Source organism: Lepisma saccharinum, chromosome 10 (assembly GCF_977018435.1).
Source record: "Lepisma saccharinum chromosome 10, izLepSacc3.1, whole genome shotgun sequence".
Lineage (NCBI taxonomy): Eukaryota > Metazoa > Arthropoda > Insecta > Zygentoma > Lepismatidae > Lepisma > Lepisma saccharinum.
Window position 1 is genome coordinate 71,249,756 of NC_139238.1, and position 25,467 is coordinate 71,275,222.

Below are 25,467 nucleotides of genomic sequence, written 5' to 3' on the forward strand. Positions count from 1 at the left end.
CGACGCACACATTGTGAGCCACTGGTCTACATCATCTCCTTATCCAAAAATAAATCGAGCCTCCCCGTTGTCGCCTTGTAATCAAGGGGTCCCGGATTCGATACCCTGTTGAGGCACATGGCAGAGTGGTTCGGATCCCACTTTAAACTCTAGTCCCGATTAGCCTTTGTGTGCATAAAGTGGACGTAACCAATCGATCAATTATCCAAAAAAATCAAAACCATCATGAAACTATTATACTACACAGGTGTGTGCCTCCAGGCTGATAGCGCGTCCCCCCAATTCAGGTCATAATCCCCATGAATTATTTAATTGGGCTGTTCATTGCCAATTTTTTTCCGCTAGAGGCGCCACCCCTGTTGTGTCCCTAAATAATTTCGTTCGTCATTTGGTTGCCCTAAGCTTTACATTGGAGTGCGATAGGATGGCTATTGAAACGTTATTGTCAACGACGGTAAAAATTTATCCTGTTAATAAATAACAAAAATGTGTTTGGCGAACCTTTGAGATTATATAGTAAGCCATAAATTTCCTAAAATTACATTAATATATGAAAGCGCAACGGTAGGGTAGCTCAGACGGGCTAAATATAGTATGTTTATGCACAAAGAGCACTAAGCGTGACGTAATTTTGGTTGTCCCTAGCTTCCATGGGTCTATAATACAAAAATTTTAAATTTTAACACTACGCTTTTATGTTTCCTCTTGTTGCGACTTGCGAATATGTGTAATTCAACGGCAAGAGTAGGAATCAGAGAAACTCACCAAACTAAAAAGATAGAAATGTATAAAGTGAGTAAACGCATGATATTTATTATTATACACTATGCCCTATCCGATAACTTAATATTAACATATGTTTTCTTATAATTAAGCACATACTCGTATTTTCCCCTCGTATTTCCGTTCTTTTTGTTTTGGGTTACAACAATTTAAAAATTATAATTCCTGTAAATAAGAAAGCCCTTGAGGTTTCGAGACATGACACAGAACATGAAATATTTTTTGTAATAACTATTCTTCTCGATAAATATGTATGTATAAAATAGAGAACCATATCCACTAGCCATGGGGAAAAGTATGATATCAAGAGAACAAAAGGAGTCTGTTATTAATAACAACTATAAAATTAACAGTACAGTGGCGTGGAATTATTATGTATTATTCTTTACCAGATTCACAAGAGTAAAGCACTTAAATTGTGAAAATTGCAAGTGACGTATACAAGTGCTGTGTAAATTTTAAGTTTTTTTTTCAGTTCCGTTATATTTTCTGTTGTTAACGATCGTATTATTAAAATTCTTAGTTTCACAGCAGTTATTATTTATGTATGATGTTCCGACATAATTTCTGAGGTTAAGATGAAATTGAACTTGCAATTTAATGTAATAACAACACGTTCAGCATCAAATTCCCCATGAATTTAAATGGGAGAACAATTCCCCATAAAAAGCATGGGCACACTGATATGATCCACATTTTTATGTGACGTCACCAGTAGAAGATATGTCGCTAATGTATTTATTTTTGTAAAAGAAAGCGTAATTTCTTTGTTATTATATGTAATAATGCACCTTGTTTGTAATGTATATCTTTTGCTTATTGTTTATTGTACTTTATGCTACATTATGGGTAATTTAATGCAAGAGTGCACTATACGAATTTGTATTTCTAAAGATGTATAGATGTCAGTTTTGTTGATAGTATCCTTTTGTAGATAGGGAGTGATTCATCTGTACTTTAATCTGTGTTCTCGAAAATAGTATAAAAGCGAGGATGTCGCGTAAGAAATCATCACACTTTTTCGCCACGGATCGACGAAGCTTTTAAACTTAAAAAGAACTCCTCGGTGTTGTGCATACATCTTGGTATGGTAGTTCGGGGCGCAAGCTAGGCCTATGTGATCATAGGTACGCCGATAGCCATGCATTGATGATATGCACAATACTGCAACCATTCTACGTCAAATAATAAAGTTAGCCTAAAGATTAATTTGGAAATAAAAGGCTAAAGAGCAAATATTGGCTCAGTTATCATTGCATATCTCTTGGTGTGGTAGTTCGGGGCGCAAGCTAGGTCTATGTGATCATAGGCTTGCCGATAGCCACGCATTGAGTTTTATGCGTTTTAATTGAGTCAATTCATCGACAAAGCGAAATCCTCGCCTTCGTCTCAAGTATAGTTGCTTTATAATTGCAATAAATAAAGAATAAAACTTCTCAGTTTATACATACGGCAGTAATGTGGTTTTATTTCTCTGTGCTGTGAATATTGTCTTTGCCTAACACTATCCCTGTACCTGAGAGGAGTCTGTGTACTTCACCGAGTCTCATCGTTCACCGCCGAGTATTATTAAGTTAATATTAATAGTATAATAATACGACGCGTGAAGTAATTGTGCGTAGAACGTATCAAGTGGCAGCTCAACGTGTTGGCTCGATTTTGTAGTGTACAAGGGCAAGACAATTGTTTAAAGTTGAGATTCATTGTGCAAGAGCACTAAACTTTTATATTTGTAGAAAAGCACAGAACTACTTCGTTCGAAATGGAAAGAAAACATTTGCGTAGCGCAAATAAAAATCTTGCTTCAAATTCAGAGCTTAATGTTCCCGATTGTTGTCGGAACACTGATAAAGATAAAACCACATTTGTGTGCAAGAAATGTACAAAGCTTCTACATTATGAATGTTGTGGCTTAGATGTTCGATCTGAAAGCCACGAAGCTACCGATTTCGTTTGTAAAGAATGTGAATCATTGTCTACAACTATTACATCTGATCCATTAAATATGTTTGAAGCTTTAAAAACCATGATTGAAGGAATTAGCAAGCAGCAAGTTGAAAGTATGGAAACATTACAGGCTGATATTAGCAAACAGTCTGAAGCACTGAAAGCTGATATCTGTAAACAGTCTGAAGCATTGAAAGCTGATATCTGCAAACAGTCTGAAGCATTGAAAGCTGACATTAAACAGCAAGCTGATTCCATTGACGACTTGAAGGCTGATATCTGTAGACAATGTGCGCTATTAAAGGATGATATCGGTAAGCAGCACGATGAATCTATGAAAGCTTTAAGAGCTGAAATAGGCGAGATGGCCTGTGAAATACAACAACTAAAGTCTGAGAACGAGAATACTAGGGCCCGATTCTCTGAAGAAATTCGGCAGGCTAGAGAGATGGACTTTGATGAGTTCCGGCGTAGCTTGGCAGCCGATGTTAATAATGCCACGGAAAGTGTTCGCATCGATGTAGAGGATATTAATTCGAGATTCACTGAAGAGTGCAATAAGATTATTGAAAAACAGCTGACGATGGAACAGATATTGGCCGAGGCCGAGACTGACAAAATACAGTTCCGGGCTGAGGTCCAAGAAAATATTAGTCAGATTTCCGTCGTTGTGTCTCGAAGAAGCAAGGATGTTGAGGAAATAAAGACTCAGGTAGAACAACTTACGAATCAGTTAGAGACTATGCACGTTTCCCGGCAAACGGAAACAGAAACTGGATCTCGAACAGCTGGTCACCCGTCTGCAGTTGCTGAGAGTGCAGTGTTGCCAACCATTAACATTGAACTAAATGAAGCGATGGACCGAACAGGTGGAGAGAGAACTAGAAAAGACAAACAAGTATGTCGCCCACGAGTTACTGCTGATTCAAGAGCTAATGAAGTGGCCTCTGCAGTTCCACCTACCTTCAGTCTTTCGGGCGATGATAGAGGTTACAGAGAGCGTGAATCTCCCAGGGCACGGCATCGTCGTTATGAAGAAGGGGCAAAGAGGAAACGTCTAGCAAGGAAGAAAGATCGCAGTTCCTCCTCTTCCAGCACCAGCTCGGACTCTCAGTATCAAGCGAATATCAGAAAGCGAACACGAAGGCATGGAAATGTGAGAAGCGGGTCAGATGAGTCACCACCGCGAACTCAGCGATCAACGACAACAGGAACCCCAAGGATGGCAGACCTTAATTCCTTGTCCAAGTTCAAGGGAGACCTGGAAGCCCAGAATGCTGAACAGTATTTAAAAGAACTCAATATCAACTTTGATTTAATGCAAGTTCCATACGAATATCGATTGGAAATTATTCCTCGGTTATTCAAAGGCCAGGCTGAGCATTGGTTTCGAGCAAATCAGTTGGAGTTCAGGTCCTATTCCGATTTCTGCCGCCGTTTTCGCAAGCAATATGCTTCTGAAGAGGCCAAAGAGAGGCAGCTGACGGCAGTGAGATCTCGTCGATATTCAAAGCAGTTTTGTATGAGTATGGAAGAATACGCATGGTCCATTTACTCAGCCTACCGCAATCTGTCTGCCCGTTATGTAGAACCAGAGATAGTGAACTTAATTATCTCTCAGCTTCCATATAGAGCCCGCAGCCTGAGTTTGGCTAATTCTCCTCGAACTGTACGACAGCTTGCTGATTTTTTGAAAAGATTCGAGATGCTTGAAGAGCAGGACAGTTGGAAGCCTGTGTGGAATAGGGAAGGTGCAGGCCAGGGAAATGCTCCCAGACAAAATAGAATTGGAAACCAACAACCCAGAGTCAGACAAGTTATGCAGAACCAGAGGAATGGATATTCCAATTACAACAGACGACGTAATCCTTCTAGAAGGGATGGCAGGAACAACTACGCACGTGGGCCGCGTCGTTCCAGATCTGATCCAGAAGACCATTCCCGTGACTCTTCACGTAACGCCTCTAAACCCAGTAACTTCAGAGCGACGGCGCCTCCGTTTGAACCTTCTGCTTCACGTTTGACGAACGAGCAACGTCAAAGCGTCGACATAACAAGAGACTTTTGTTGGGCACCATCGACTAGTGCTAATCCGAGTGGTATGCAGTCGGATTTAGCCAGTCGCCCAACGTGAATTCTTCGTTCCCGATCACGGTTGGGCTAAAATCTTGGACTTCTCTGGGAACAGATGATAGCGTTATAAATAGTGAAGATAATCATCTTTTTGTTGTGCTGACTCTCAATGAAGGAGAACAAAGTTTTGATAGAGCACTACAACAGGCAGTTAGAAAGGAAAATTTACCCAGGGCTCCATTAATTAAGGCAACTGTAACAGGCGTCGATTTTATTTGTGTTCTGGACACTGGCAGCGAATGTAATCTCATGAGCTACGCCATTTGGAAGAAGATTAAAGAGAAGCTGCCGTCATTGCAGTTACAAACATGTCCAGATGTTAGGCTGACTGATTTCACTGGGAGAAACAAAACTAGAATTGTGGGATGTAGACAAGTATATCTGGAGATTGCTGGAAGAAATTTAGTGGAGGACATGTTTGCCTTGAAAGGTCTTGAAGCCGACTTTATTTTGGGCTACCCATTCCTCAGGAAATATGAAGCAGGAATTGACCTACAGCGCGAGAAGTTATCCCTCACCGTAGACGGAGTTCCGGTAGAGCAGGACCTCGTGAATAATGGATCTTCGAAAGGGACGTATGTAAGAAAAGTCCGTGAAGATTCCCATGTCGATCAGTGGACGGCTAGTCCTGACGACATTCTTCAGAAGGTCAATGCGAATGAGATTTCATGCGAAAGGGGTAGAAGTCAATTGAAGGAAGTCTTACTGAAGCATAAAGATGTATTTTCCGAGAGACCAGGTACTATTAACAACTTCCAGTGTGAGATTGAACTCACCACCACAGAACCTGTGTATCGATCTCCATATTCCATACCTATAGCCTAAAGAAAGCTCCTGAATGAAGAATTGTTAAAGTGAAACAATGAGATGTTACTGTGCCTTGATATTCATCTTGTATGAGCTCCTTAATTTTTTTGTGAGCCTGATGGTAACATATGCCTCCAGTCGTTTTGCTGATTAAATATTCTATTTCTGAGAATACTGGATATTCGCCTGCTGAACTATTCTTCAATCATCCTATACCCAGAGAGATCTTAACACATTTCAATTGGCCCGAACGGGAAGAAGCCCCACCCGAATTGGAAGTCCAAATTATTCTTAGCCCAAGTCAGGGAGAAGAAGAAACTGTCGAAAAATATAAAACAGAAGGGAAACGCCAAGACATTGACAGTTGGAGACTTCGTGATGGTTAAAAACCATTCCTTAAGCTCCTCACTAGATAGGACCATTCAAAAGTTATTTATGTTGTGGATAGGACCTTATCTAGTGGATAAAGTGGAAAATAATGTTGTGACATTGCTAATTCCAAGGACTAAAGAATTATATGATAAGGTTAACTTGGATAACCTAAAACTGGTGCGTTTTTCGGAGGATAAAAAGAAAGAGTTTGTACTTTAAAACTAAGTTTCCTCCAGGTAGATAACTTCCTTCCTGAAACTTAGTTTCCGAAAGGAAGGGGCAGATGATATGATCCACATTTTTATGTGACGTCACCAGTAGAAGATATGTCGCTAATGTATTTATTTTTGTAAAAGAAAGCTAATTTCTTTGTTATTATATGTAATAATGCACCTTGTTTGTAATGTATATCTTTTGCTTATTGTTTATTGTACTTTATGCTACATTATGGGTAATTTAATGCAAGAGTGCACTATACGAATTTGTATTTCTAAAGATGTATAGATGTCAGTTTTGTTGATAGTATCCTTTTGTAGATAGGGAGTGATTCATCTGTACTTTAATCTGTGTTCTCGAAAATAGTATAAAAGCGAGGATGTCGCGTAAGAAATCATCACACTTTTTCGCCACGGATCGACGAAGCTTTTAAACTTAAAAAGAACTCCTCGGTGTTGTGCATACATCTTGGTATGGTAGTTCGGGGCGCAAGCTAGGCCTATGTGATCATAGGTACGCCGATAGCCATGCATTGATTATATGCACAATACTGCAACCATTCTACGTCAAATAATAAAGTTAGCCTAAAGATTAATTTGGAAATAAAAGGCTAAAGAGCAAATATTGGCTCAGTTATCATTGCATATCTCTTGGTGTGGTAGTTCGGGGCGCAAGCTAGGTCTATGTGATCATAGGCTTGCCGATAGCCACGCATTGGGTTTTAGTAGTGTATACTTATCGTTTCAAAGTAATCCTTGGTACGAGCTCTTTTTTAGCCTCTTTTTTTTTATCATGAATATCAGTTTTTGACATATTTTGACAATTTTTTGTCGATGTTTTAGCGGTTAGCGATGTTTTTAGTAAAATTCCCTTTTTTTCCCTTTTTTCCCACTCATCCTTGGTACGAATGCCACGATCTTACGTGATATAACTTAACCTATCCTTTTTTATTACGTGCTAAACTACACGAGAGCCTCTACTAGTAGTGTATATGGCCCGGTTGAACGTCATTAAGTGAGGAAAAAAAAGCCTTAAAAACTCACTTTCTCTCCACGTTCTGCGACTCATTTATTGCGCTGACGATGTTTCGCAGCGAAGAAAACAGCACCAAAACATGAAAAACTCACTTCAATTCACTGAAGTGAGCCACAGTGTTGCAAAACCTACGAAAATTTCATCAAAATCTCAAAAAAAACTCACTTTCTCTCCACGTTCCGTGCCTGACGAAGGTTTGGTATGGTACGTTCTGGAACCATTCTTTTGATCTACTTTTTATTTTATTTTACGATGTTTTACGGGCTAATCTAAAATACAATGAGAGAAAAGTGGACAGAAAAAAAAGCTCTGGCATCACTTTTTTAAGCTCCTCCTGAAAATTTTTGCTCTTATGCTAACTCGTCCTTTGACCTACACACACTTTTTGAAATGACTTACGACATTTTTTTCCTATAAGTCTGCTGTCTCCTCCTACTGTAAAAGGTCCCTCAGTGTAATCTACTACTACGACCTTGTGTGCTCTCAGCGTAATCTGCTACGATGGTTTTTTTTTTTAAAAAAAAACTCATGTGTGATCTTCTGCGGTGTGTGTGTGTGTGAGATAATCAAAATTATTTTTGTTAAGGCCCCATCAAAAAAAAAAAAGAGAATAAAATATATATCCTGCCAGAGAGAGATGGTGGGGGGGTGCGTGGTGCCCAACAAACCACTTCTAAAATGGTCATGGCTATCAAAGCCAATTCGCGCCTTTTTGTATAGAGTTTCATGAGTTATTATTTTTTTTTTAATTTGCGCACCGAACTAACTTACATTGTATTTTATATAAGCTTGTTGATTTTTTTTTTTAGTATGTGGCAATTATTTTTTTACGAATTATTTTTTAAAACTGTTCCGTCACCCTCTCGTTCTTCACGTCGTACGCGAAAGACTTCTCGGCGACCAGGATCACGCTGCATACGGTGTTCTCGGGCAACGGACTGTTGAACTCGCAGACGACCTTGATGTTGGTGCGATCGTTGACCACCACCTGCTTCCTTTTCGTGGCATTGATGACGAACATCGGCCTGCGTGCTTTAAATTCGCTGGGCGCGTAGTACACGTCCACGCTTCCTTCGGTCACGCGCTTGTAAGCCGTGTAAGCTTCGTAAAGTTTTAGGTAATCGTCTTTGGTCATGTCGAGGTTGTAATTCTCGCGCGGGAACACTTCGTTCCTACCGTTCTTCAGATAAACGTTCTTGATCTTGCAGTCGTCGAACTTGCTGGAATCTTTTTCCTGGTTGTTATCGCGTCCGGTCTGAAAGAGTACAATGACGAAATCTGGCATGTCGAACTGTATGTTGTTGAACTGCGTCGTCACGTCGAATTCCATGTGACTTCCGGACGCCATCTTCTGCACGCACTGGTAACCGTGAAAGTGAATCGGTACCTGTGGACTCTTCAAGATCTCCGCTTTGTACTTGAGGGCGTAATTCGTTTCGTATTCCACGATCGGCATTCTCAACTCCATGCTCCGTATGACGCATTTCGCCGCTTCGGGTAAAGTGTTGGCTATCGGCGTGCCGTCGGCGTTCAAGTTGGTGTATCGCATCAGTGCGTCGTTGTCGTTGGCCGCTCTTCGAAACGTGACGCGCAATCCTCCCTTCCACATGATCTCCTTGTAGTCCGAGAAGAATCCCGGCAGCAGACGCATGGGAAAGAGAACCGTGTGACTTCTCGTTGATATTTTCGTCCCCGCTTCGAATCCTCCCGCCTGGTAGTATGCCGCGTCCGTTTTGGATAATTTCAACGTTCCCACTGCCGTCGACGTGATGCCTGGATAATCTATTCTGTCGATGACGGTGTTGTGTTTCCTCACCTCCACCTGCGAGAACAGGTGAGGCACGAAGTTGTCCACGAGTATTAAATTTGCTGCTGCGGGAAACGCGTCTCCGCTTTCTTTCTTCACCACGTCGAATTGAATGTAGAGGTCCGCTCTGTGAGGATGAACGAACCCATCCCCTACGTCCACGTCGTATTCGATCTCCCGGTTCGCTTCGTTCAGATTGGCGAACGTGCGACGATTGGGAGGAAAAGATTGCAATTCGTAACTTTCGATTTGCTCCATTTTTTCACTATGCGTGTTATTTATTATACGTTGATCTCCACGATGGCAGTGGTCGTTGCACCTGCGAAATCCACCACCTCTCCTTTCTCGTTCGTCACCACCAACTCTATGTCGTCTATGCGGTTGCGACATACTGGAAAATAGATCGGCGAAGAGGGTGTGTAGATGATCGGTTCCATGAATTCGGAACTTGGTTTGAAAGTGGCTATGATTCCCGTCTGCTTGTGACTTCCCAACAATCCGTCCGAAGATTTCGTGATCATGCCTTCCGCCACGTTGCAGTGAACGTTCAGAGTCTCTATGGCCAAAAATTTAGGAATATTGACTGCTACGTGCTTGATGCCAGCTTCGAGTTTTGTGTCGTTCTCGAAACCTAAAAGTTCTCCCATGGTGCCCAGGTCCACGGTCTCCGTCGCCGACACGATTTCCACTCTGTGCGTGACCGAATTTTGAGAAAGGTACGTGCCTTTGGGTAACTGAGCTTGCAAAGTAGAAAGATTGTATTGACCTGGCGTGACGACGATGTGTTCGCTTCCGACGCTAATTTTGTTGTTGTGCTGCGTGACGTTAGGTATGAGGTACATGCTGTAGAATGCACGCAGAGCTACGGATTTAGGATAGACGATGTCGTCGTGCAGCGTGAGTTTCAAGATCGAAGATTCGCTCGTGAGATGGAACACGCCCATTGTCGTGATGCTGTTTCAGGTTCCACAATGCTTTCTGGAAATCTTCGATCGTAGGCTTATTTATTTTAGAGAGAAATGCGAGCACGGAGAGGCAGAGATGACCGCAGTTCACGTCTCCGAAATTTTGAATGCGTTCGTCGTTGTAGTATATAGGATTGTTCGTTTTCAGATAATGAACTAAATTTGTAGGTGGAACACCTCCGAAAGAATCGAAAACGAATGCTTTATTGTTATTGTCGTTTTTGTGGTAACATATCCAATGCGTGCCTGGATTTTTTTGACCGTCCAAGTTGACTACTCCGCATTCTCTATTTTTAACGGTTGAAGGTAACGAGTCGGACATGAAAACTCCTCTGAAGTGTTTGATTCGTAACGGTTCGATCAGAGATTCAATGTCTCGGTTGGTGAGTGCTGCTGTTTCTTTTTTTAAACTTTTTCATCACGCCCTTCCCCCCTTTCTTCTCCATGGCCAGGTTGTGACGTTTCTGTTCTTCCAACTCGGCCTTGTTCTTCTTCGAGTCGATGACGGTTTTCGCGATGGCGGCGCTTCCGCCGGCCAAACTTCCAACGGCCCCTAATGCTGCCAGGATGGCCGGGATGCTGAATATGAAACCTCCGATCTTTTGCTGTTTCCGCGAACGCTGCAAGCGTCTCAATTGAGGTGTGCTGAGAAGAAATTTCATTCCGTGTCCTTTCGTCAAGCAAGAACGTTTCTTCTCGCGTTGTTTCTTGGTGAGTAACCCATCGAGGGCACCTAGATTTTTAAGATTCGAATATGGTATCTGGTACACGACACCCTTGGGCTTCATGTTGATGCTCTATATGTTATTTTTTCACGGTATGTTATTTATATATATAAATGTTCTGAGATTTTTCTCGTGTAATTTTTTTTTTCAAGGTATGTGTTATTTATATCGTCTCACTCAAAACAACTGTGGCGATGTGTTATTTATATATATGTATTCTGGGAAAGAAAAAAAGTTTTTGCTTCGCCTAATGCTATCATGTGGTTTACAAGATCGACAGTTTCAATGTTCGACGCGTACCAGTCTTCGGTAAATCTTCTTCTCCCCTGCCTCCACTCGTGCAGCTCGTCTAACCTATCGTCAATTTTTTTGTTTGCGGCTCGAAAGAGAGTCTCTGGGGATCGGAACATTTTTTTCATTCCGCTTATTTCTCGGAGGTGATCCATGAAAATCATTTTTCACGGTGAACGAAATTCTGGCGTTACTTTACACAAGTCTATGAGTTTAGTTACATCCCCGTCGAACGTGAACGTAAATATTTTGTGCAACACTTCGGGAGGAAGTTGACTTATACAAGTTGACATTTTTTTCAAGGTATGTTATTTTATATATACTCCGCACAGCACCGTTAAACAAATTCTATTACGTGCTTCGTTTTCTTACCAAGAAGTTCCTTTGTCCCCTTGTACACGATTCGAGTGTTGTTCTCGATTAAAATAGATAGCTTCTCGTCGGATAACATGTTAGCGTATCGATCTGGTAAAAATAGACTGTATTGTCCGTTGAGCAACAGCCGCACCTTGGGACCATACTGGGTAGAAACGATTGAACCGGAAGTTATCGTGTAAGGTTTGCCGACTTCCAATTCCTGAATTTTTACATATTCGACTGACAAATTTAGCATTTGTTTTAATGCTTGGAGATCACTCATTTTTTTTTCACTCATATCGAAGGAGAAAAATTTTCAGTGTGTGTGTGTTAGAGAAATTTAATTTTTTTTCACAATGTGTGTTATTTATATACACACCGAAGATTTTTTTTTTCACGATGTGTGTGTTATTTATATATCAAGTTTTGACACGTATATATATTATTATTTTTTTTTAACGGAGGAAGAAAGTCCGTGCTTCGGAAAACGCGATGATGTGCGTGATGATATCTTCCGTCTCTTGTTTCGACTTGCGCCAATCATCCGTGTATCGTCTTCTTCCCTGCCTCGCCTCGTGAAGTTCGTCCAACCTATCGTTTAATTTTTTTCCTGCAGCCGAAAGAAGAGTGTCGAGATCACCGCACCTCATGCCACTGATCTCCCGAAGACGGTCCTTGACAGCCATTTCACAAGGGATGCGAAAATACTGCGTTGATCTCGCTACGATTAAAAGTTTATTAACATCTCCGTTTACTACCTGTTTGAAAATTTTACATAGCAGTTCGTGCGGCAAATCAGTTATGCAAGCCATGTTGATTTTTTTTTTTACTGTATGTTATTTATACACCCCACCCAAATTTTTGTTTCGTGTTCATGGCGATGGTGGTGCCCAGTGCCGCGACCCGTTCACCCAGCGATGCGTCTCTGCTGACGAACCTTTCGAAAGCTGCGTGCTCTAACTTTCTGTCTGCTTCGTGACGTGCATCCAGATCCGTCTGCGTGGTGTTGTAGGCGATGTCGTGATCTTTGCATGCCGCGTCCAACGGATTCACACCCTTGTCTCCTCTCTCCAATCTTTTCTCGAGTTTGGTACCCGGTCCGCAGTACTGGTAGCCAGGTAAATGCATCTCGAAAGGTAACTTGTTGATGATGTCGTTCACGAGTCCCTTTCCTTCGGCCACGTTCCAGAATCTCGGAGGCAGCGTGTTGATGATTTTGATGAGGTACCCTATGCCCTTGTCGTCGTTCACGATGAAGTTGGAAAGTTTCGTGCTGATCATGTCCACGATGCCAACCTTCTCGTTGTAGAAATTACGATTGCCTGCATTCTCTTCGCCGGCTATCACCAACAATCGGTCCACGAGCTTCCTCACGTCGTCCACCCAAACGAATTCTTTGGGTAACGTGTTGTAGCGTTTGACGCCGCTTCCACTCTTCACCTCGTTCCATATCGGTTTGATGAGATTCCTGTACTTCTCGCCGCTGCTCGATTTCACCCTATTCTGCGTAGCGTCGTTGTTTTGGTACATGGCATCCGTCATGATTAGAATTTCCCTGTAACTCTGGTAATCTTCGTCGGTGTAATCTTTCGGCTGCTTTTTGGCAACGAGTTCCCACAGTCCCACCATACCCGGATACCTGGTCCAACTATCCTTATCGCCTAAATTGACTTTAATGTCGTTGCCTTCGAAGGTCACCTTCGATTTCCCAATCTTCCACACGACACCCTCGTTAGTTTCCATGCTCGGATACAATCCGAACACTTCATCCTTGTCGAACTTCCCCGTGCTCAGGTAGTCTCGTGCCAAAGGTCCCAACTCGATCTTATCCGACGACGTGCTACCTATGGCTCGACGTCGTGCCGGTACTTCCTTCAGTTCGAACGGCGTCGAAGGAATGCTCGAAATGGGCGTGGGTACGGTGTAACTTTTAGCTGCGAGCGGTACGAGTTCGTTGATCAAATTTTTATTTTGTTCCGTGACGCTTTTAATTTCTTTACCTAGACCGCTGATGGCGTCGATCACAGGTTTATCTTGACGTTTCTTCTCTTCGTAGGATCCGCGATTCTCGGATTTCCAACCTTTGAAGCGCTTCACGAGGTATTTCCGCAACTTGAGATTTTCCTCTTCTTGAAATTGACGTTTTGACATTTTGCTATATACGTTGAAACGTTTTTGAAACGTCGAATTCTCAGCCTATACGTTCGGTTCTCCTAGTTTTCTTGCTGTCACCTGCTTGAGACTATCCACTTTTCTAACACTCACTTTTTGTTGTAATGGTTATTTATATATGCTTGTCGGACGTTTGAAAAAAAAGAACGTTTTTTTTTTCAAATTTTATTTTTTTAGATTCTCACGACCTTTTGATTTTTTTTTTGGGATTTTCTTCTTGTTGCAAATCTGAAATTTTCCTCTTGTTAGCCTTTGAGACGTCTAGAAAAACGTTTATTTTATTTCTATATTTTCCATGGTTTGCCTTTCGAGTCATGTCAATGGTCAGGAATCCGAAATCGTCACTGTTCCAACAGTGGGAGCAGCGTTCCGAAAATAGATTGTAATTCATGTCAGCCCCTACGTAATCATCGTGTGCGTGTTTTAAATTGGTTGTGGTCTTGTCGAAACAAACATATGAAATTAGCGTTGTCGCGTAGCAGTTGTTTTGGAACCGTGGAAAAAGTTTGTGCCAGGTAGAAACAATCCATTCCTTTGTGACGACCTCGAGTGAAAAAATTACGAATCTCGTTTTGATTTTCCAGGATCATGTCGTCGAACACCACAACGGAATTCTCGAGACAATCGTCCAGTGGCATGATTTCAGTTGCGAAAGTTGCAATGCCCAGTCCCTCGTACAGTTTCATAAGTTGCTGGTATTTCGGTTGTTCGAGACTTTTCGAAAATACGTAGAGGTGTCTGTTTTCCCAGTCTAACCAATTGGGTGCGAGGATAAAATTATCAATGAGCAGTGTCGTCTTTCCGTACCCCGAAGGTCCTACGATCAGACATCGTATGCTGTCGGGGAGCAATTCGCCGTTCCTTTTCTTCGTTCGATTTTCCGAATCAGGTAGACGTTTCACGACATTCCACGTACTCATAGAATCACTTCGTTTGAATCGATCCAACTCGTGTCCGGAAGTCCCAGCCATTTCACCAAAAGTTTGTCGCCTCTCTTGCGCAAAACTTTTTCGATAAGGTACGTGTCGGGGTATTTAGTTTTCGAGAGTTCCTCCTCGTAGAAGCGCCCAATAAAATTTCACCGCCACTGTCCTTTATTATATACGTGTGACGGTTCCCGGGTAGAACTCGAACCACGGTAAAAAGTTCCGTGCTCCAGTTTCGTGTGAAACCCCTGTCGAACGTTCGCTTCAATTTACTGACCCTCACCTGGTCTCCAATTTTGTATTTAGCTTTCTTTGTCGTGGGTGTGTACTTTGGACAGTAAACACTAGAAATTAAACGTTGCTCGTCGGACTTGGTAACGTCAGCTGGCTTCATGCCTATCGTTCTGTGTACCGTATCATTATAGGTGTCGACGAGTTCCGGCAGGATGTCGACCCATTTGTAATTTCCCCGAAGCGTGAATCGTTTCCACATGTGTGTTTTCAAGGTTCGATTAAATCTTTCCACGATGCTGGCCTTGATGTGACTAAAAGTCGAATAATGTCGAATGTCATGTTTTTGAATAAACTTTTGGAATACGGCGTTGTAAAATTCTTTACCGTTGTCTGTTTGCAAAAACCGTGGTCGTCTGCCGCCGCTTTCGCGAAAAATTGTCTTGAATGCTTCCGTGACGCACGTTCCTGTTTTCGCCTTCAAAGGTACTGCCCATGCGAATTTCGAAAATGTGTCTATGACGGTGAGGAGGTACTTGTTGCCCTTGTTCAATTTATGTACATTTTTCAAATTGCCGCTACTCATCTCGACGAGGTCGCTTTCCCAGAGGTCGTCGATGCCCTTGGTCACCACCGCCAAACGTTCGTAGTTGCGGCGTGCAGGTTTATGCAATTCTTGGACGATGGCTTGCCTAGACATTTTTTTTAGAGATTACGTTTGAAGAGAAGCACCAGCGTGATGGGATTCAAAGAGGGTGGCACCTCGCCTGTGTTTTGAATGATCAGCTTATCGCCGGCACTCACGTCGAAAACGGTAAGATCTTCGTCTTCGTGTATTTCATATACGTTGCGCGTTTCGTTCCAACGTGCCAGAGGAATGTTTCCTGCTTTCTGGACACCACGATTCGATATCAAGGTCATGGTGGGGACGCTAGCTTTTCTGCCGTGAGACCAGTACGAAAATTCGTTTATCTGAATCGTGCCATCGAGGAGAAACTTGTAGTACGGATGATAAGGATGCAACATGTAGAGTTTGTTACCTTCGACGAACGTGGAGATTCTCTGTTGATTGGGTACGCTGTTGATTTCGATGGCTTGCAGAGAATGCAGTTTAGCGAATTTAGTATCGACGCTAACGAGGTTGCTGTGAAGCTGTCCCAGTGTATTTTGTACGGGCAGCAAATATTCGACTATGGTATCCGTTACTGTAGAAAATGACGGTTTGATTTTCACTTCCACGTTCAACTGCTTGTAGTTTTCGTTGAGTTCTTGCAACTTGGCACCGAAAGAGGCCAGCGTCGATTCCTGCGTGGATTCCAGCACTCCAACTTGATCTCTGATGTTGACGACAATGTTCTGAAGGTTCTCGACTTGATTCAATTTCGAGCTTTTCTCGGTAAGATCGTTCACGATGCTTCGCATCTCGGTAAACTGCGTGTGAAGGTCGGCGACGCTCTGCGAAGTGGGCAGCGTCGACACCAGCGAAGTAATTTCATCTCGAATCTGTTCCACGTTTGCCGTTTCCGTTTCCAGTCGTTTCAGCATACGAGATATGTTCCTTTTCAAAGCGTGCAATTCTTTGGAGGTGGGGAGATTGTCCACCCTACTCTCGAGATCGCTCAACGAACTTTTGACGTCGCTCGATTCGGATAGTGCCGTCACCGCCGTTTTCAATTTTTCCAAATCTTCGCTCGAAGGCACGCTCGTCCGTAACGATTCCAAGTCACCCTGTATGTTGTCCAGTACATGATGAAAATGAGCAAGATTCGTTTCGACGTTCAAATTTTCTAAATATTCGATCTTCTGCTGAACCGTGCTTAACGTGTCCTGAATGCTCGTCAACGCACTCGCTTCAGCATGAATATTTTTAATTTCTTCGTTGATCAACTCCAGAGACGCCTGAAGCGTAGCGATGGTGGTTTGAATGTGTTCGAAATCTCGATAAGCCTCCAATTGAATTTTTATGTTCGCGACGCTTTTACCGATGACCTGCAGTTCGTCTGACGATGGTAGGTTCGTTATGGTATCTTCCAAAGTCTGTAACTTGGATTTAATTTCTTCCAACGTGCTGGTGAATTCTTCTTGTAATTTGGAAACGACGACGTGCAAGCGTTCCACATCAATATCGTTCACGACGGTTTGAAGTTCAGAGAAATTCTTTTCGATTGCCAAAGTTCGTTCTTCGATTTTGAGTTTCAATTTTTCCAAATCTTCATTTTTCGATTGAAATTGCTGTAATTTGGCCAAATCATTTTGAAGCGAATCCACGCTCAACTGTATATTTTGAACGTTGTCGTAAGAAGGTAAGTCGACGTAATTTTTTATGAGCGTTTTCAGTTCGGAATCGATTTTCAGAATGGGGTCGAGACATTGCGTTTGGAGCGTAGCGATCTCGGACTCTAAACTTTTGTTTAAGGTCTCCTGCAAAGCGATCAAATCGCTCCTCAACTTTTTAATTCGGACATCCAGCATGAGAATCTCTTCTGCGTGGTCTACACGCTTGGTGTTGCCGAAAATGTCGTTAGGCATTTTTGGTTAACGGTTATTTATAATAGGATAGACGATTCGTAATTCTACGAAGAGAGGAATGAGTTTGTCGTAATCTCCGAGGAGTTCCACGTAAAGATAATCTTCTGCAGAAACATCGTACGTAATGTTAGAAAGCATCTTGTCGTGCTTGATTCGAAAAATGTTCTTGCCGGTAGATATTTTAATATTTTGCCCTTCGTTCTCCGGATTCACGGTGATTTGAAGTTTCCCCCCGATCGGAATCTCGTAGAAATGTAAATTGTTATTGAAGACGTAAAACATCTTGCCTACATCGTCATTCAATTTCGTCCAAATACTGTTGAGGTGAACGATCAGTAGACCGTTGAGTTTAGTTAACACGGAAGGTAGATCTGTCGTCGTGCGGTGTACAGTCTCCATGTTGGTTTGTTTTCGAAAACCAAAAAGATTCATTGTCCTTGCTAGTTACTTATTGTGTATGTGAGACAGTTAAGTTGTTTTTTTTTTTTTTTTTTCATTTGCATTGCCTACAATTTTTACTAATTTCTAAACGATAGTACCCCCAAGGCAACGTGTGGATTCCACAAGACAAAATGCATCGTTTATCGTCATGCGGATCTAATGCTACTTTCCTAACTTTGTTTGTTGTAATCACGTGGTCTACACTTTGGATTCTTTGTTCTATACTTAGTATCGTCGATTGTGAGTAAAGGCAATCGATGTAATCGTGGAAGGTGAGTTTGTTCTCCACCGTATTCTTGCCCACACCTTTTGCTTTCTTCGTGACGCTACTCTCTGTTCTCATGGCATACATTTTCGAACGCAAACCCGCGAACTCGACAATAATATCACCGTTACATTCATCTTTCAGTTTACCTAGGACTTTTTTGTTGAGGGAAGGAATTCCAAATCTGTTGGGTTGAGGATACGCAGAAGTATCGAAATACTCGAGCATGGAAGGATTTTTTATGTCTTCGTAGAGGTTAGGTGTTTGTATGCTGTAAATGAAGCTGTCGGTGTCCGTGTACAAAAGTGATATCTTATCTTTGAAGAAGGGTTTCATCACGTCGTAATGAAATTCGAACATGTAAAGTTTCGACAAGTCGAGAACCGTTGCGCCAACGTAAATTGGTTTTCTGAATTTCATCAATTTTATATCTAGATTGAAAAGTGCCAAATTCTCGTTGTAAATTTTTCTCGACTTGAATCTAGGATCGGCTATCCACTTCATGCATTTATTTTTATCCGAAACCAATTTCACGTCTACGTGATTCCGCACGTTTTCCATCGTCTTGCCATACACCGCGTTATTCATCAATTTAAAAAAATCTTTGTCTAAATCGGAAGTGGCAACCGTCCTATGTTGCGTGTTTGTTTCAATGTACGGTTTGAGCCACTCGGAATGTTTAAACCTGAGGACTCTTCTAACATTCGCTACCTTAGCACCCTTCCCGATCAAGAATCGGAGATTCGAGTAATGAACAACGTATCTCTTTTTACCCTCTAGAGTCAACAAAAGCTTGCATTGATTAGAATGAGGCGAAGATTTGAACTCGGATGCCGGTGGTAAATCGCTGAACAGATCGTGTAAATGGTCGGGGAATTCGATATCCACCTCTGCGAAGAAGCCATACTCGCTATCGTCGAAATTTTCTATGTCTATTGATGCCCATTCGAATCCTCCGTAAGGAAGTTTCTGTACCATGGCATGTCCGTAGAGGTTATTAACGTCGGCGTAGAAGATGTAATTCGATGCTCGATTCGAATCATAATCTTCTTTCATGTGTACGTTATTAGCTTTTGCATGTCTCTGCACACATTGTACCATCCCGCCCCGAATCCCCCTCTCGATGAAAAGTAACATGTCCACGTCCGATATCAGTTCCAGCTTGACCTTTGTCTGGAATAACATTGCCGACCACGCTAATCCCGGTAGGCTGTAGAAATACGCTGGATCTAATTTATAAATATTCGTTGCCGTTTTCCTGAACGCTTGAAAAACATCCGCGAGTATCGTCACATCTAATTTTAAGTATGCGTCGTGGTAGTCTCCGAGTGTCCTACATTCTAATTTCTCCCACATGAGTTGCGCGTGTTGGTATTCTTCGTCCGTGATTCTCTTCTCTCTGAGTCTGCTGTAAAATTCTCTTGGAGGTGGAAGAGCGTCGTCGTTAAATTTAGAATTATCACTAACGTATTCGTAAGGATAAATCCCTTTACGTCTAACGAGTTCTATGTCTACGTTGGGAAAACTAGCTCTCGTAATTTTGAATTGTTCGTCTAAAAGTTTGCCGGCAAGAGCGTCCAGGCTGGCAGAGAGAAATCTATACGAATCCAGAAACCTCATCTCAATGGTATTTTTAGTCTCGGGAATAATAACTTTCTTACTTATAGAGATGTATCGTTCTTCGTTTTGAGCAAGAATATCTATTTTTTGAGTGTCGTATCCGAGTTTCCTGATTAAGGGATGAAAGTCGTAATTAGAACCATTGTGAAAGAATATGGGTACGAATTTTGGTTTTTGGATTTTGAGGTTGCATGCATTACAGATTCCGCTTACGAAGCGACCGTCCGTATGCGAAAGGTGAAACACTTTACGATTGTCGTCCGTGAAGTGGTTATCGCACACGGGACACTTGACAGTGTCATAGTAATTTTGAAGTTCGATAGCAGATAACGGAAGCATCGGTTTCGATGTTTGAAGCATGCATCCAATTTTCCCAACCTCCTCGACCATCTTTTCGAAGAAGCGTTCGATTGCATCGGGTCCTCGGTATACGTACGGTTCATCTATTTTATCCTGTCGCACGACAACGTAACCGAAACTGTTTGGTTCGTGAAGCTGGTAAGGTGTGGTGGAAGAAACTTCGGGATCCGGATCGCAGTACGAGAGTGGTTTGAGGAACGCCTCGAAATCAGCAACGATGATGGCCGGATGTTCCAACAAAGCCTTGTGCGTCCTGAATTCTTCCACTTCGTTCTTTTCGGGCATCAACATTCGAACCGGTCTGTTGTTGCGGCAATACATTTTATGTTCGGCAAGTTTCTCGATAGCAATCTGACGTCCGGTGTATTTTCGATAATCGACTTGTTTTATATCGTTGAACGTGGTTAGGCATCTCGGGCAAACTTCGATGCAATGTTCATACTTGGTAGTTTGACTTCTGACCAAACGTGATAGAGAACGAATTAGTGTGTAGTGATGAACATCCTCGTTTGAAATGAGAAGGAGATTAATCACACGAGCATCGTCATCGTCGAGATTGCTTATCCTGACGGGATGCACGACATGTTTATCCAACGTATAGGAATACACGTTGATGATTAAGCGTTTTCCTTCTGCATCTCGTGCTCGTGTTTCGAATTTTGATATATCAGAAATGGTCACCGGGTATTCTATGCCAGCCATTGCATTTTCCAGTTCAGGTTCATGCTGCTTGTAATGATAAACCTGTTCTGGATTATTTGACCAATGAATCGGGTGAAGTTCCGCCAACACACACCAAAGGAAACACTTGTTATCGCTGTTCTGTATATTCAACACAGCTCTCTTGTGTTGAATGTTCGGTGGAAGAGGAACGTAGCTGGAAGCTCGAAGAGGCGAGAATCGATTCACGTAAACGGTTAACGTGTGAGGACTTCCACACAGAGACCATCCCGACCCTTTAGCCTCGAAATCGTCGTGTTTCTTAACCAGTTCATTTGAAAGATCGGAATAAAATTCGTCCAAATTATCGACTTCCGCCAAATGAAGAGGCTGGTTTTTTGTTCGATGATAAAAAATACTTGTTGTACCATCGACTTTTTCGTATTCGGAAAATAGATCAACGTATACTTTTATGGAATTATTTTCCAATTTATTTTTTAGAATATTTATCACGGATGTTTTCGTTTCACGCAAGAAACTAAGAATGTCCCGACCTGGTTCCGAAGTAAAAGAGAAATCCTGAATATGACGGTTGAATGCAGATCTAATTGGTTTGCGTTCATCCGATAATTTAACTTGCTTGGAAGTGGAAGCTTCCGTTTCTGGATTATCGATTTTTCTTTTCAATGTTCCTCGTTCGGTCGATGGTTTGCAAATTTTCAGGTGTCTACTTAAATTTGGAATGCTGATCATCTTTCCGCATCGAGCACAAGACTTAGAAGGTAACGAACGATTAATTCTCGAACCTGTTTCGCTACATCTTGCCCTGTGCTTGCTAATATTAGTTTTAGATATTAATTTTTTGCAAGTAACACATTCGATCAAACTGGTAGATTCCATTATGCTTTCTCAGATCACACAAACCAAAAAAAATAATTTCCAGGTATGTTATTTTATATGGAATTTCTCGGGGTGATTACAAAACTCAAAAAAAAAAAAATTCAATCTATACTGTGAATAGAATTTCAGGTATGTTATTTTATATAGAATTTTCTCGGGGGGAATACAAAAATCAAATCGTCACGAGCATCGTGTGGTCCACGGCGAAGGCTTGCCTGGAGTTCGTGGAAAGGCACGCGACTCAATTCGATCTGGGGAGGAAGCTCGATCTGTCAGCCCCGTTGGCTAGTTTCAAGAGCGACTGCATCAACGCTCTAGCTTGGCGTCATACGTTTTCGAGAAGGTTTTCGGAAAGGATCCGGCCAGGTACCTGCGAACGATTTTTCCGAACACCGTCTGCGACGGCCACGTTCTGAACGAATTCACGTGGACGACCCAGCATCGTTTCCACACGCATTATACTTTCTCGGCTGGGGTCTGATCTATCGATTCTGCTGCATCATCCCGACGTTCTTCATCATACACTGCAACATCAATTACCTGGTGTTGCATTACACGGTTCTGGAAAACAAGTTGAACGTCCTGAAAGATTTGTACCAGGACGTGACCGAAACTGACGCGTTCAAAACTCAATTTCTACGCCTCCTGAGGACAGAAAAAAGAATATCGAATCAGTACAAAACCTTCGAACGGACGATCCTGCCGGATAATTTTAGTTTCCACCAGATTGTTGAGGGTTGTGGCGGCAGCAGCAGCAGGGATCAACAGCACAACGTGTGGTCTTGGGCCACGTACATCGATTCTCTCAACCTGGACGCAAGCAAAGAACGCTACTTCCCCAAAAAGGATTCCGCATTCGTTCGGGAGCGCATCGAGCGCGTGAATTGGGTAAAGATCCCCTCGCCGTGGGTCGACGTCGTGCGAACGCTTTTTTCTTATTTTCACATGAAAGATGATCGCAATTTCGGAGCCAGGCGATTATTTGGAATCGAGGCAAACAGCAACAATACCATAAAAGCGGTCGTTTCCCCGAAGTTAGGATTTAGCTTGATCCTCGACCAGATAGACCAGCAGGAGAACGAAGCGTGCTGCTTGCTCCATTTTATTCCGGGCAACAACATTCGCATAGAATTCTCCTGCTACGACGTACCTGACGCGTGCTGCAAATTTTGTCATACGATGTGCTTCTTGCAGACGCTGAGCAACACAACCCCGACGCTCATTTCTTCGGATTTGAAAGTTATACTCGTAGGCACAGAATCTTCCTCGCTGCAACCCACCACGAACAATTACAGAGTATGCCAAAAATGCCGCGCCTGGTTTAGATCGTCGTCCGACGTCGATGCTGCAAATTTGCAATTAATTCATCATCCTAGTGGATTAGTTTTGGATTTGCGCCAGCCCGACAAAATTGTTTTGAATCCTTTCTTGATAGAAGCCTTATTATTGTCCCGGGACCGACGACGAAATTGAGATGACGAGCATCGCCAGCACGACGGACACCGCATCTTCGACCACGAGTCCTTCTAATAATTCGAGCGCGAAGATGCTCTCAAATTTCGGTGTCGGTGCGAAAAATAAATTTCCACACTGGTCCGAGCACACCCTTCCACGCATACGAAAACATTTCGGCAGGCGTGTGTACAATTTGGATTTTCACCTCGACGGTGCTGCAGAACGACGATCCTGTCGATAAGGCGCCTCCGATCAAATTGACGCTGCACACTGCGATCGGGGTCCAATGTAAGTTAGTTCGGTGCGCAAATTAAAAAAAAAAATAATAACTCATGAAACTCTATACAAAAAGGCGCGCATTGGCTTTGATAGCCATGACCATTTTAGAAGTGGTTTGTTGGGCACCACGCACCCCCCCACCATCTCTCTCTGGCAGGATATATATTTTATTCTCTTTTTTTTTTGATGGGGCCTTAACAAAAATAATTTTGATTATCTCACACACACACACACCGCAGAAGATCACACATGAGTTTTTTTTTTAAAAAAAAAACCATCGTAGCAGATTACGCTGAGAGCACACAAGGTCGTAGTAGTAGATTACACTGAGGGACCTTTTACAGTAGGAGGAGACAGCAGACTTATAGGAAAAAAATGTCGTAAGTCATTTCAAAAAGTGTGTGTAGGTCAAAGGACGAGTTAGCATAAGAGCAAAAATTTTCAGGAGGAGCTTAAAAAAGTGATGCCAGAGCTTTTTTTTCTGTCCACTTTTCTCTCATTGTAGGTTAGATTAGCCCGTAAAACATCGTAAAATAAAAAAAAAAAGTAGATCAAAAGAATGGTTCCAGAACGTACCATACCAAACCTTCGTCAGGCACGGAACGTGGAGAGAAAGTGAGTTTTTTTTTGAGATTTTGATGAAATTTTCGTAGGTTTTGCAACACTGTGGCTCACTTCAGTGAATTGAAGTGAGTTTTTCATGTTTCGGTGCTGTTTTCTTCGCTGCGAAACATCGTCAGCGCAATAAATGAGTCGCAGAACGTGGAGAGAAAGTGAGTTTTTAAGGCTTTTTTTTCCTCACTTAATGACGTTCAACCGGGCCATATACACTACTAGTAGAGGCTCTCGTGTAGTTTAGCACGTAATAAAAAAGGATAGGTTAAGTTATATCACGTAAGATCGTGGCATTCGTACCAAGGATGAGTGGGAAAAAAGGGAAAAAAAGGGAATTTTACTAAAAACATCGCTAACCGCTAAAACATCGACAAAAAATTGTCAAAATATGTCAAAAACTGATATTCTTGATAAAAAAAGAGGCTAAAAAAGAGCTCGTACCAAGGATTACTTTGAAACGATAAGTATACACTACTGGTTTTATGCGTTTTAATTGAGTCAATTCATCGACAAAGCGAAATCCTCGCCTTCGTCTCAAGTATAGTTGCTTTATAATTGCAATAAATAAAGAATAAAACTTCTCAGTTTATACATACGGCAGTAATGTGGTTTTATTTCTCTGTGCTGTGAATATTGTCTTTGCCTAACACTATCCCTGTACCTGAGAGGAGTCTGTGTACTTCACCGAGTCTCATCGTTCACCGCCGAGTATTATTAAGTTAATATTAATAGTATAATAATACGACGCGTGAAGTAATTGTGCGTAGAACGTATCAACACAACAGGGGTGCTGCCACCTACAATAGTTTGCTTTGACCAGACCCATTGCAACCATCCTATTACTGGAAGACACTTTTTATTATCTTTACTGAACGTTTTTCTTGATGTGCCCCTCCTAAATAACTTATTTTCTTATTGCGGATTAAATATGGTGTACCTAACAGCAGAAATGAGTTGGAAAATGCTAAAGTAAATGGAAATATATCACACGTATTGCAGCACGATGTCAAGGTGTAAATATTTTTTACATATTTCTAAAAAAATATATAGGATGTAGAATTTTAGATGTTTTAAGGATCCCCCCACAAATTTTGATGGCGTGGTCTGTGTTATTATCCCCCCCTTGTAGGCATCCCTGGGTACATTGCGGTACAGTGAAGGACGCATCTGGGCTGTAGCGATTCCATTAAATGTAAATGAGGTCATTACAAACCAGAAGTGTCCAACTTGTACAGCCCAGAAGCGTCCATCACTGTACCGCAATGTACCCAGGGATGCCTGCAAGGGGGGATAATAACACAGACCACGCCATCAAAATTTGTGGGGGGATCCTTAAAACATCTAAAATTCCACATCCTATATATTTTACATTTCGTCAATATTTTCTTGCTAGAAAGCTTTTCAAAATCTACATTAACTATGTTAGGTTCCCATCCTGGCACAGCTTCTAAGATGTCCTGAAATAGTCTTACATAAGAATCCTATGTTCGTCTCTTCGTTGCTGCTCCCAAAATAAGCGTGAATTGTGTAAATTGGGCAGAACTATTTGCTTGAACCTTTAAACGTTCCGTCCATG